The sequence below is a fragment of the Triticum aestivum genome, chromosome 2D, assembly GCF_018294505.1.
Source record: "Triticum aestivum cultivar Chinese Spring chromosome 2D, IWGSC CS RefSeq v2.1, whole genome shotgun sequence".
In the NCBI taxonomy this organism is placed as follows: domain Eukaryota; kingdom Viridiplantae; phylum Streptophyta; class Magnoliopsida; order Poales; family Poaceae; genus Triticum; species Triticum aestivum.
In genome coordinates this window covers 77,317,119-77,330,010 of record NC_057799.1, presented here as the reverse complement: position 1 = coordinate 77,330,010, position 12,892 = coordinate 77,317,119, and positions in this window count along the sequence as shown.

Genomic DNA, 12,892 nt, shown 5'->3' with positions numbered 1-12,892 from the left:
CAGGTATTTCAGGATGTTCTTGACCGCTGTCCAGTGATCCACTCTTGGATTACTTTGGTACCTCCCTGCTAGACTTATAGCAAGGCACACATCAGGTCTAGTACACAGCATTGCATACATGATAGAGCCTATGGCTGAAGCATAGGGAACATCTTTCCTTTTCTCTCTATCTTCTGTAGTGGTCGGGCATTGAGTCTTACTCAACTCCACACCTTGTAACACAGGCAAGAACCCTTTCTTTGCTTGATCCATTTTGAACTTCTTCAAAACTTTGTCAAGGTATGTGCTTTGTGAAAGTCCAATTAAGCGTCTTGATCTATCTCTATAGATCTTGATGCCCAATATATACACAGCTTCACCGAGGTCTTTCATTGAAAAACTCTTATTCAAGTATCCCTTTATGCTATTCAGAAATTCTATATCATTTCTAATCAGCAATATGTCATCCACATATAATATTAGAAATGCTACAGAGCTCCCACTCACTTTCTTGTAAATACAGGCTTCTCCAAAAGTCTGTACAAAACCAAATGCTTTGATCACACTATCAAAGCGTTTATTCCAACTCCGAGAGGCTTGCACCAGTCCATAAATGGATCGCTGGAGCTTGCACACTTTGTTAGCTCCCTTTGGATCGACAAAACCTTCCGGTTGCATCATATACAACTCTTCTTCCAGAAATCCATTCAGGAATGCTGTTTTGACATCCATTTGCCAAATTTCATAATCATAAAATGCGGCAATTGCTAACATGATTCGGACAGACTTAAGCATCGCTAGGGTGAGAAGGTCTCATCGTAGTCAATCCCTTGAACTTGTCGAAAACCTTTTGCAACAAGTCGAGGTTTATAGACAGTAACATTACCGTCAGCGTCAGTCTTCTTCTTGAAGATCCATTTATTCTCAATTGCTTGCCGATCATCGGGCAAGTCAACCAAAGTCCACACTTTGTTCTCATACATGGATCCCATCTCAAATTTCATGGCCTCAAGCCATTTCGCGGAATCTGGGCTCACCATCGCTTCTTCATAGTTCATAGGTTCGTCATGGTCTAGTAACATAACTTCCAGAACAGGATTATCGTACCACTCTGGTGCGGCTCTTACTCTGGTTGACCTACGAAGTTCAGTAATAACTTGATCTGAAGTTTCATGATCATCATCATTAACTTCCTCACTAATTGGTGTAGGTGTCGCAGAAACCAGTTTCTGCGATGAACTATTTTCCAATAAGGGAGCAGGTACAGTTACCTCATCAAGTTCTACTTTCCTCCCACTCACTTCTTTCGAGAGAAACTCCTTCTCCAGAAAGATTCCGAATTTAGCAACAAAAGTCTTGCCTTCGGATCTGTGATAGAAGGTGTACCCAACAGTCTCCTTTGGGTATCCTATGAAGACACATTTCTCCGATTTGGGTTCGAGCTTATCAGGTTGAAGCTTTTTCACATAAGCATCGCAGCCCCAAACTTTAAGAAACGACAACTTTGGTTTCTTGCCAAACCACAGTTCATAAGGCGTCGTCTCAACGGATTTTGATGGTGCCCTATTTAACGTGAATGCGGCCGTCTCTAAAGCATAACCGCAAAACGATAGCGGTAAATCAGTAAGAGACATTATAGATCGCACCATATCTAGTAGAGTACGATTACGATGTTCGGACACACCATTACGCTGTGGTGTTCCGGGTGGCGTGAGTTGCGAAACTATTCCACATTGTTTCAAATGAAGACCAAACTCATAACTCAAATATTCTCCTCCACGATCAGATCGTAGAAACTTTATTTTCTTGTTACGATGATTTTCAACTTCACTCTAAAATTCTTTGAACTTTTCAAATGTTTCAGACTTATGTTTCATTAAGTAGATATACCCATATCTGCTCAAATCATCTATGAAGGTGAGAAAATAATGATATCCGCCACGAGCCTCAATATTCATCGGACCACATACATTTGTATGTATGATTTCCAACAAATCTATTGCTCTCTCCATAGTACCGGAGAACGACATTTTAGTCATCTTTCCCATGAGGCATGGTTCGCAAGTACCAAGTGATTCATAATCAAGTGATTCCAAAAGTCCATCAGTATGGAGTTTCTTCATGCGCTTTACACCTATATGACCCAAACGGCAGTGCCACAAATAAGTTGCACTATCATTATCAACTCTGCATCTTTTGGTTTCAACATTATGAATATGTGTATCACTACTATCGAGATTCATCAAAAATAGACTACTCTTCAAGGGTGCATGACCATAAAAGATATTACTCATATAAATAGAACAACCATTATTCTCTGATTTAAATGAATAACCGTCTCGCATGAAACAAGATCCAGATATAATGTTCATGCTCAACGCTGGCACCAAATAACAATTATTTAGGTCTAATACTAATCCCGAAGGTAGATGTAGAGGTAGCGTGCCGACGACTATCACATCGACTTTGGAACCATTTCCCATGCGCATTGTCACCTCGTCCTTGGCCAGTGTTCGCTTAATCCGTAGTCCCTGTTTCGAGTTGCAAATATTAGCAACAGAACCAGTATCAAATACCCAGGTGCTACTGCGAGCTCTAGTAAGGTACACATCAATAACATGTATATCACATATACCTTTGTTCACCTTGCCATCCTTCTTATCCGCCAAATACTTGGGGCAGTTCCGCTTCCAGTGACCAGTCTGCTTGCAGTAGAAGCACTCGATCAGTCTCAGGCTTAGGTCCAGATATGGGTTTCTTCTCTTGAGCAGCAACTTGCTTGCTGTTCTTCTTGAAGTTCCCCTTCTTCTTCCCTTTGCCCTTTTTCTTGAAACTGGTGGTCTTATTGACCATCAACACTTGATGCTCCTTCTTGATTTCTACCTTTGCAGCCTTTAGCATTGCGAAGAGCTTGGGAATCGTCTTATCCATCCCTTGCATGTTATAGTTCATCACGAAGCTCTTGTAGCTTGGTGGCAGTGATTGAAGAATTCTGTCAATGACGCTATCATCCGGAAGATTAACTCCCAGTTGAATCAAGTGATTGCAATACCCAGACATCTTGAGTATATGCTCACTGACAGAACTATTCTCCTCCATCTTGCAGCTGTAGAATTTATTGGAGACTTCATATCTCTCAATCCGGGCATTCTTTTGAAATATTAACTGCAGTTCCTGGAACATCTCATATGCTCCATGACGTTCAAAATGTCGTTGAAGTCCCGGTTCTTTAAGCCGTAAAGCATGGCACATTGAACTATCGAGTAGTCATCAACACGTGACTGCCAGACATTCACAATGTCTGCAGTTGCTGGCGCAGGTGGTACACCTAGCGGTGCTTCCAGGACGTAATTCTTCTGTGCAGCAATGAGGATAATCCTCAAGTTACGGACCCAGTCCGTGTAATTGCTACCATCATCTTTCAACTTTGCTTTCTCAAGGAACGCATTAAAATTCAACGGAACAACAGCACGGGCCATCTATCTACACTCAACATAGACAAGCAAGATACTATCAGGTACTAAGTTCATGATAAATTTAAGTTCAATTAATCATATTACTTAAGAACTCCCACTTAGATAGACATCCCTCTAATCCTCTAAGTGATCACGTGATCCATATCAACTAAACCATGTCCGATCATCACGTGAGATGGAGTAGTTTCAACGGTGAACAACACTATGTTGATCATATCTACTATATGATTCACGCTCGACCTTTCGGTCTCCGTGTTCCGAGGCCATATCTGTTATATGCTAGGCTCGTCAAGCTTAACCTGAGTATTCCGCGTGTGCAACTGTTTTGCACCCGTTGTATTTGAACGTAGAGCCTATCACACCCGATCATCACGTGGTGTCTCAGCACGAAGAACTTTCACAACGGTGCATACTTAGGGAGAACACTTATACTTTGATAATTTAGTGAGGGATCATCTTATAATGCTACCGTCAATCAAAGCAAGATAAGATGCATAAAAGATAAACATCACATGCAATCAATATAAGTGATATGATATGGCCATCATCATCTTGTGCTTGTGATCTCCATCTCCGAAGCACCGTCATGATCACCATCGTCACCGGCGCGACACCTTGATCTTCATCGTAGCATCGTTGTCGTCTCGCCAATCTTATGCTTCTAGGACTATCCCTACCGCTTAGTGATAAAGTAAAGCATTACAGGGCGATTGCATTGCATACAATAAAGCGACAACCATATGGCTCCTGCCAGTTGCCGATAACTCGGTTACAAAACATGATCATCTCATACAATAAAATTTAGCATCATGTCTTGACCATATCACATCACAACATGCCCTGCAAAAACAAGTTAGACGTCCTCTACTTTGTTGTTGCAAATTTTACGTGGCTGCTACGGGCTTAGCAAGAACCGTTCTTACCTACGCATCAAAACCACAACGATAGTTTGTCAAGTTGGTGCTGTTTTAACCTTCGCAAGGACCGGGCGTAGCCACACTCGGTTCAACTAAAGATGGAGAAACTGACACCCGCCATCCACCTGTGTGCAAAGCACGTTGGTAGAACCAGTCTCGCGTAAGCGTACGCGTAATGTCGGTCCGGGCCGCTTCATCCAACAATACCGCCGAACCAAAGTATGACATGCTGGTAAGCAGTATGACTTATATCGCCCACAACTCACTTGTGTTCTACTCGTGCATATGACATCTACGCATAAAACCAGGCTCAGATGCCACTGTTGGGGAACGTAGTAATTTCAAAAAAAATTCCTATGCACACGCAAGATCATGGTGATGCATAGCAACGAGAGGGGAGAGTATTGTCCACGTACCCTCGTAGACCGAAAGTGGAAGCGTTAGCACAATGCAGTTGATGTAGTCGTACGTCTTCACGATCCGACCGATCAAGTACCGAACGCACGGCACCTCCGAGTTCAGCACACGTTCAGCCCGATGACGTCCCTCGAACTTCGATCCAGCCGAGTGTTGAGGGAGAGTTTTGTCAGCACGACGGCGTGGTGACGGTGATGATGTTCTACCGACGTAGGGCTTCGCCTAAGCACCGCTACAGTATTATCGAGGTGGACTACGGTGGAGGGGGGAACCGCACACGGCTAAAAGATCAAACGATCAATTGTTGTCTTTAGGGTGCCCCCTGCCCCCGTATATAAAGGAGCAAGGGGGGAGGTGCGGCCAGCCAGGGAGGAGGCGCACCAGGAGGAGTCCTACTCCCACCGGGAGTAGGACTCCCTCCCTTGCTTGTTGGAATAGGAGAAGGGGGGGGGAAGAGGTGGAGGAGGAGAAGGAAAGGGGGGCGCCGCCCCCTCTCCTTGTCCTATTTGGACTAGGGGGGGAGGGGCGCGCGGCCCTGCCCTGGCCGCCTCTCCTCTTCTCCACTAAGGCCCACTATGGCCCATTAACCCCCGGGGGGTTCTGGTAACCCCTCCGGTACTCCGGTAAAATCCCGATTTCACCCGGAACACTTCCGATATCCAAATATAGGCTTCCAATATATCAATCTCCATGTCTCGACCATTTCAAGACTCTTCATCATGTCCGTGATCACATCCGAGACTCCGAACAACCTTCGGTACATCAAAACATATAAACTCATAATATAACTGTCGTCGAAACGTTAAGTGTGCGGACCCTACGGGTTCGAGAACTATGTAGACATGACCGAGACACGTCTCCAGTCAATAACCAATAGCGGAACCTGGATGCTCATATTGGCTCCCACATATTCTACGAAGATCTTTATCGGTCAGACCGCATAACAACATACGTTGTTCCCTTTGTCATCGGTATGTTACTTGCCCGAGATTCGATCGTTGGTATCTCAATACCTATTTCAATCTCGTTACCGACAAGTCTCTTTACTCGTTCCGTAATACATCATCCCGCAACTAACTCATTAGTTGCAATGCTTGCAAGGCTTAAGTGATGTGCATTACCGAGTGGGCCCACAGATACCTCTCCGATAATCAGAGTGACAAATCCTAATCTCGAAATACGCCAACCCAACAAGTACCTTTGGAGACACCTGTAGAGCACCTTTATAATCACCCAGTTACGTTGTGACGTTTGGTAGCACACAAAGTGTTCCTCCGGTAAACCGGAGTTGCATTATCTCATAGTCATAGGAACATGTATAAGTCATGAAGAAAGCAATAGCAACATACTAAACGATTGAGTGCTAAGCTAACGGAATGGGTCAAGTCAATCACATCATTCTCCTAATGATGTGACCCCGTTAATCAAATGACAACCCATGTCAATGGCTAGGAAACATAACCATCTTTGATTAACGAGCTAGTCAAGTAGAGGCATACTAGTGACACTCTGTTTGTCTATGTATCCACACAAGTATTACGTTTCCGGTTAATACAATTCTAGCATGAATAATAAACATTTATCATGATAAGGAAATAAATAATAACTTTATTATTGCCTCTAGGGCATATTTCCTTCATAACCCGCCTAGCATGGAAGATACAAACAACCCTAGTTGATACATGAGCTATTCGAGCATACAAAACAGAATTTCATTTCAAGGTTTAGAGTTTGGCACATACAAATTTACTTGGAACGGCAGGTAGATACCGCATATAGGAAGGTATAGTGGACTCATATGGAATAAATTTGGGGTTTAAGGGATTGGATGCACAAGCAGTATTCCCGCTTAGTACAAGTGAAGGCTAGCAAAAGACTGGGAAGCGACCAACTAGAGAGCGACAACAGTCATGAACATGCATTAAAATTAATAAACATTGAGTGCAAGCATGAGTAGGATATAATCCACCATGAACATAAATATCATGAAGGCTATGTTGATTTTGTTTCAACTACATGCGTGAACATGTGCCAAGTCAAGTCACTCGAATCATTCAAAGGAGGATACCACCCTATCATACCACATCACAACCATTTTAATAGCATGTTGGCACGCAAGATAAACATTATAAACTCCTAGCTAATTAAGCATGGCATAAGCAACTATAATCTCTAATTGTCATTGCAAACATGTCTATTCATAATAGGCTGAATCAGGAACGATGAACTAATCATATTTACAAAAACAAGAGAGGTCGAGTTCATACCAGCTTCTCTCATCTCAATCAGTCCATCATGTATCGTCATAATTGCCTTTCACTTGCACGACCGAACGATGTGAATAATAATAATAGTGCACGTGCATTGAACTAAGCTGGAATCTGCAGGCATCTGACACACAGGAGAAGACAAAATAATATGGGCTCTCGATTAAATCAACAATAAAGCATATAAGAGCCACTTCAACATTTTCATTATGGTCTTCTCCTATCGACCCCCAAAGAAAAGAAAAGAAATAAAACTATTTACACGGGAAAGCTCCCAACAAGCAAAAGAAGAACGGGAAATATTTTTGGGTTTTCTTTTACTTCTACTACTACATGCATGGAAAGTAAACTAGCTAAAAGCTACAACTAATTTTCTTGTTTTTCTTAAGGTTTTTCAAACACACAAGAAGAAAGCATAAAAAGGAAAATAAACTAGCATGGATAGTACAATGAAAAAGTATGAGCACCGACATCTAGCAATGAGTGTGTAAACATGAATGTATTGTCGGTGAGAAATACATACTCCCCCAAGCTTAGGATTTTGGCCTAAGTTGGTCTACTGCCACGGCTGGCCTGGCGGATATCCAAAGTTGTAGTTGGGGTCGTACTGAGATGCAGCGGCTATTGTATCGTGGGCTGCAGCTTGGAGGCGAGATGCCCTCGTCCTCCTCTCGTACTCATTTGCCTTCTCCCTGGTTATGACATATCTCCCCTTTGTCTGAAAATCAAAGGGAGTAGGAGCAGGGAGAACAATATTGACGGCGTGACGCCTATCAAAGATTAGTCGGTACTGGAGAGGCGGTTCATTCCTCTCAACAAACCGATGGTGAACCATGGCATTAAAATCTAGATAAGAAGGAGGCAATTCCATATCATGATCACGAATAGGTATATCAAGAAAATTAGCTAAACGGGTTGCATAAATTTCAGCAAAGAAATCTCCATTAAATCTATTATTATGCAACCTACGTGCAACAATGGCTCCCAAATTATAATGTTTATCTCCTAATAAAGCACTCCTGAGAACACTGAGGTCAGGGACACACATGTGACATGCTTCATCCATACCATTTATGCACCTACCTATGAAGAGAGCAAAATAATGTATATCAGGAAAATGAATGCTCCCTATGGTAGCTTGTGTTATGTCTCTAGATTCCCCTACAGTTACACTAGCAAGAAAATCTCTAAACTCAGATTTGCGAGGCTCACTAGTGCTACCCCATTGTGGAAGTTTGCAAGCAGTGCTAAAATCCTCTGAGTCCATTGTATAAGAATTTTCATAAAGATCAAACATGATAGTTTGAGAATTGCGTGAAGATGAAAATTCAAACCTCCTCACAAAGGAATCAGTGAGAGAGTGGTACTGACAGCACTTATCTGCCTCGAAGCTCACAAGATCAGCGTTACGCACATATGCGTTAAATTCTTCCTTGATTCCCGCTCGATCCATAAAGTCCTCTGAAGGCCATTCACAAGCCCGCACTTGAGCTTCCCTTGGTGGTTCATCGTCGGCATCGCGCATTGCGAACCTGGGTCCTTGCTTCCTTGAAGGGCCACCTTGGTACATTTTCCTAAACATATTTCTTCCTGTGAAAAATTTCTGAAATTTTTAGTAACTTCAAATAAAAGTGAACCAAACTCAACAATATTGATAGAAACTACTCCCACAAGTGCCTAGAGACTATATCATGCATTAGAACTACTTGGAACCATATAAATTTGACATGCAAGCTCAAGAACATGGTCACCTAGGCAGCAAAAATTTGCAATCAATAAAGCACTAGAACAAAAACTAATTGGACCATTGGAGGAGTCCATACCAAGGAACAATCCCCCAAAGAAGTTTTGTGAGAGGTGCTTTGAGCAAGGAGATCAAAAATCGCAGCAAAATGAGCTAGAACTCGTGCTTGAGCTGGTTGGTGATTTTTTGGGAGGAAGAAGGAGTGTGTGGTGGCTGGAATAAGTGGAGGGGAGCCACCATGGGCCCACGAGGCAGGGGGCGCGCCCTGGACCCTCGTGGCCAGGTGCTTGCTCCCCCTGCTGTGTTCTCAGTGCCAGATATTCTCAAATATTCCAGAAAAAATCATATTTCAATTTCGGGGCATTTGGAGAACTTTTATTTTTGGGGTATTTTTTATTGCACGGATAATTCAGAAAACAGACATAAAATACTATTTTTGCTTTATTTATTCTAAATAACAGAAAGTAAAAGGAGGGTACCGAAGGTTGTGCTTTCGAACTTCATCCATCTCATGCTCATCAAAAGGAATCCACTAACAAGGTTGATCAAGTCTTGTTAACAAACTTATTCCGAATCGCATGAAACCGGAGAATTTTCGAATAGCACTAGGTTACCTCAACGGGGATATGCACATCCCCAATAATAAGAATATCATATTTCTTCTTGATAGTAGGAAGAGGAAATTCAAAACCTCCAAAAATAATCAATGGAATTTTTCCAATAGAATTGATACTGTGGACTTGAGGTTGTTTCCTCGGAAAGTGTACCGTATGCTCATTACCATTAACATGAAAAGTGACATTGCCTTTGTTGCAATCAATAACAGCCCCTGCAGTATTCAAAAAGGGTCTTCCAAGAATAATAGACATACTATCGTCCTCGGGAATATCAAGAATAACAAAGTCCGTTAAAATAGTAACGTTTGCAACCACAACAAGCACATCCTCACAAATACCGACAGGTATAGCAGTTGATTTATCAGCCATTTGCAAAGATATTTCAGTAGGTGTTAACTTATTCAAATCAAGTCTACGATATAAAGAGAGAGGCATAACACTAACACTGGCTCCAAGATCACATAAAGCAGTTCTAACATAATTTCTTTTAATGGAGCATGGTATAGTAGGTACTCCTGGGTCTCCAAGTTTCTTTGGTATTCCACCCTTAAAAGTATAATTAGCAAGCATGGTGGAAATTTCAGCTTCCGGTATCTTTCTCTTATTAGTAACAATTTCTTTCATATACTTAGCATAAGGGTTCATTTTAAGCATATCAGTCAAACGCATACGCAAAAAGATAGGTCTAATCGTTTCATCAAAGCGCTCAAAATCCTCATCATCCTTTCTCTTGGATGGTTTGGGAGGAAAAGGCATGGGTTTCTGAACCCATGGTTCTCTTTCTTTACCGTGCTTCCTAGCAGCAAAGTCTCTCTTATCATAATGCTGATTCTTTGATTGTGGGTTATCAAGATCAACAGCAGGTTCAATCTCTACATCATTATCATTGCTAGGTTGAGCATCAATATGAACATCATTATTAGCATTATCACTAGGTTCATGTTCATCACCAGATTGTGTTTTAGCATCAGAAATAGAAATATCATTGGGATTCTCAGGTGTGTCTACAACAGGTTCACTGGAAGCATGCAAAGTCCTATCATTTTTCTTTTTCTTCTTTTTAGAAGGACTAGGTGCATCTACATTAGTTCTTTGAGAATCTTGCTCAATTCTCTTAGGGTGACCTTCAGGATACAAAGGTTCCTGAGTCACTTTACCCCCTCTAGTTGCAACTCTAACATCAAAGTCATTATTCTTACTATTTAATTCATTGAGCAAATCATTCTGAGCTTTAAGTACTTGTTCTACTTGAGTGGTAACCATAGAAGCATGTTTACTAATGAGTTTAAGTTCACCTTTAACTCTAGACATATAATCACTCAAGTGTTCAATCATAGAAGCATTGCGTTTTAATTCCCTACCAAAATAAGCATTGAAGTTTTCTTGCTTAACCATAAAATTATCAAACTCATCCAAACATTGGCTAGCAAACTTAGTAGGTGGGATTTCAGCTTTATCATATCTATAGAGAGAATTTACCTTTACTACCTGTGTTGGGTTATCAAGACCATGAGTTTCTTCAATAGGTGATGAATTAAGACCATGTATTTCTTCAATAGGAGGTAAATTCTTAACATCTTCAGCTTTAATACCCTTTTATTTCATAGATTTCTTTGCCTCTTGCATATCTTCAGGACTGAGAAATAGAACACCCCTTTTCTTCGGAGTTGGCTTAGGAGTTGGTTCAGGAAGTGTCCAATTGTTTTCATTAGTCAACATATTATTCAATAGAATTTCAGCTTGATCAACAGTTCTTTCCCTGAAAACACAACGAGCACAACTATCCAGGTGGTCTCTGGAAGCATCGGTTACTCCATTATAAAAGATATCAAGTATTTCATTTTTCTTGAGAGAATGATCAGGTAAAGCATTAAGTAATTGGAGAAGCCTCCCCCAAGCTTGTGGGAGACTCTCTTCTTCAATTTGCACAAAATTATATATATCCCTTAAAGCAGCTTGTTTCTTATGAGCAGGGAAATATTTAGCAGAGAAGTAATAAATCATATCCTGTGGACTATGCACACAACCAGGATCAATAGAATTAAACCATATCTTAGCATCACCCTTTAATGAGAACGGAAATATTTTAAGGATATAATAGTAGCAAGTTTTCTCATCATTAGTGAACATGGTGGCTATATCATTTAATTTAGTACGATGTGCCACAACAGTTTCAAATTCTGCTACCTCTTGAGCACTGCGTTGGTTTTTCCCTTGAAGAGGAAAGGGTGATGCAGTAAAGTAGCGTAAATATTTCCCTCAGTTTTTGAGAACCAAGGTATCAATCCAGTAGGAGGCTACGCTCGAGTCCCTCGCACCTACACAAACAAATAAGAACCTCGCAACCAACGCGATAAAGGGGTTGTCAATCCCTTCACGGTCACTTACGAGAGTGAGATCTGATAGATATGATAAGATAATATTTTTGGTATTTTTATGACAAAGACTAAAAGTAAAGAAAGCAAAATAAACAGCGCCAGAAATAGCTTGTTGACGGGAGATTAATATGATGGAAAATAGACCCGAGGGCCATAGGTTTCACTAGTGGCTTCTCTCAAGAGCATAAGTATTATGGTGGGTGAACAAATTACTGTCGAGCAATTGATAGAATTGAGCATAGTTATGAGAATATCTAGGTATGATCATGTATATAGGCATCACGTCCGTGACAAGTAGACCGACTCCTGCCTGCATCTACTACTATTACTCCACACATCGACCGCTATCCAGCATGCATCTAGAGTATTAAGTTCATAAGAACAGAGTAACGCTTTAAGCAAGATGACATGATGTAGAGGGATAAACTCATGCAATATGATATAAACCCCATCTTGTTATCCTCGATGGCAACAATACAATACGTGCCTTGCTGCCCCTGCTGTCACTGGGAAAGGACACCGCAAGATTGAACCCAAAGCTAAGCACTTCTCCCATTGCAAGAAAGATCAATCTAGTAGGCCAAACCAAACTGATAATTCGAAGAGACTTGCAAAGATAACCAATCATACATAAAAGAATTCAGAGAAGATTCAAATATTGTTCATAGATAAACTTGATCATAAAGCCACAATTCATCGGTCCCGACAAACACACTGCAAAAGAAGATTACATTGAATAGATCTCCACGAGAATCATGGAGAACTTTGTATTGAGATCCAAAGAGAGAGAAGAAGCCTTCTAGCTAATAAGTATGGACCCGAAGGTCTGAGGTAAACTACTCACACATCATCGGAGAGGCTATGGTGTTGATGTAGAAGCCCTCCGTGATCAATGCCCCCTCTGGCAGGACGCCGGAAAAGGCCCCAAGATGGGATCTCACGGGTACAGAAGGTTGCGGCGCTAGAATTAGATTTTCGTGGATGCCTCTGATGGTTTGGGGGTACGTAGGTATATATAGGAGGAAGAAGTACGTCGGTGGAGCAACGTGGGCCCCATGAGGTGGAGGGCGCGCCGGGGGCGGGGGGGGGGGGGGGGG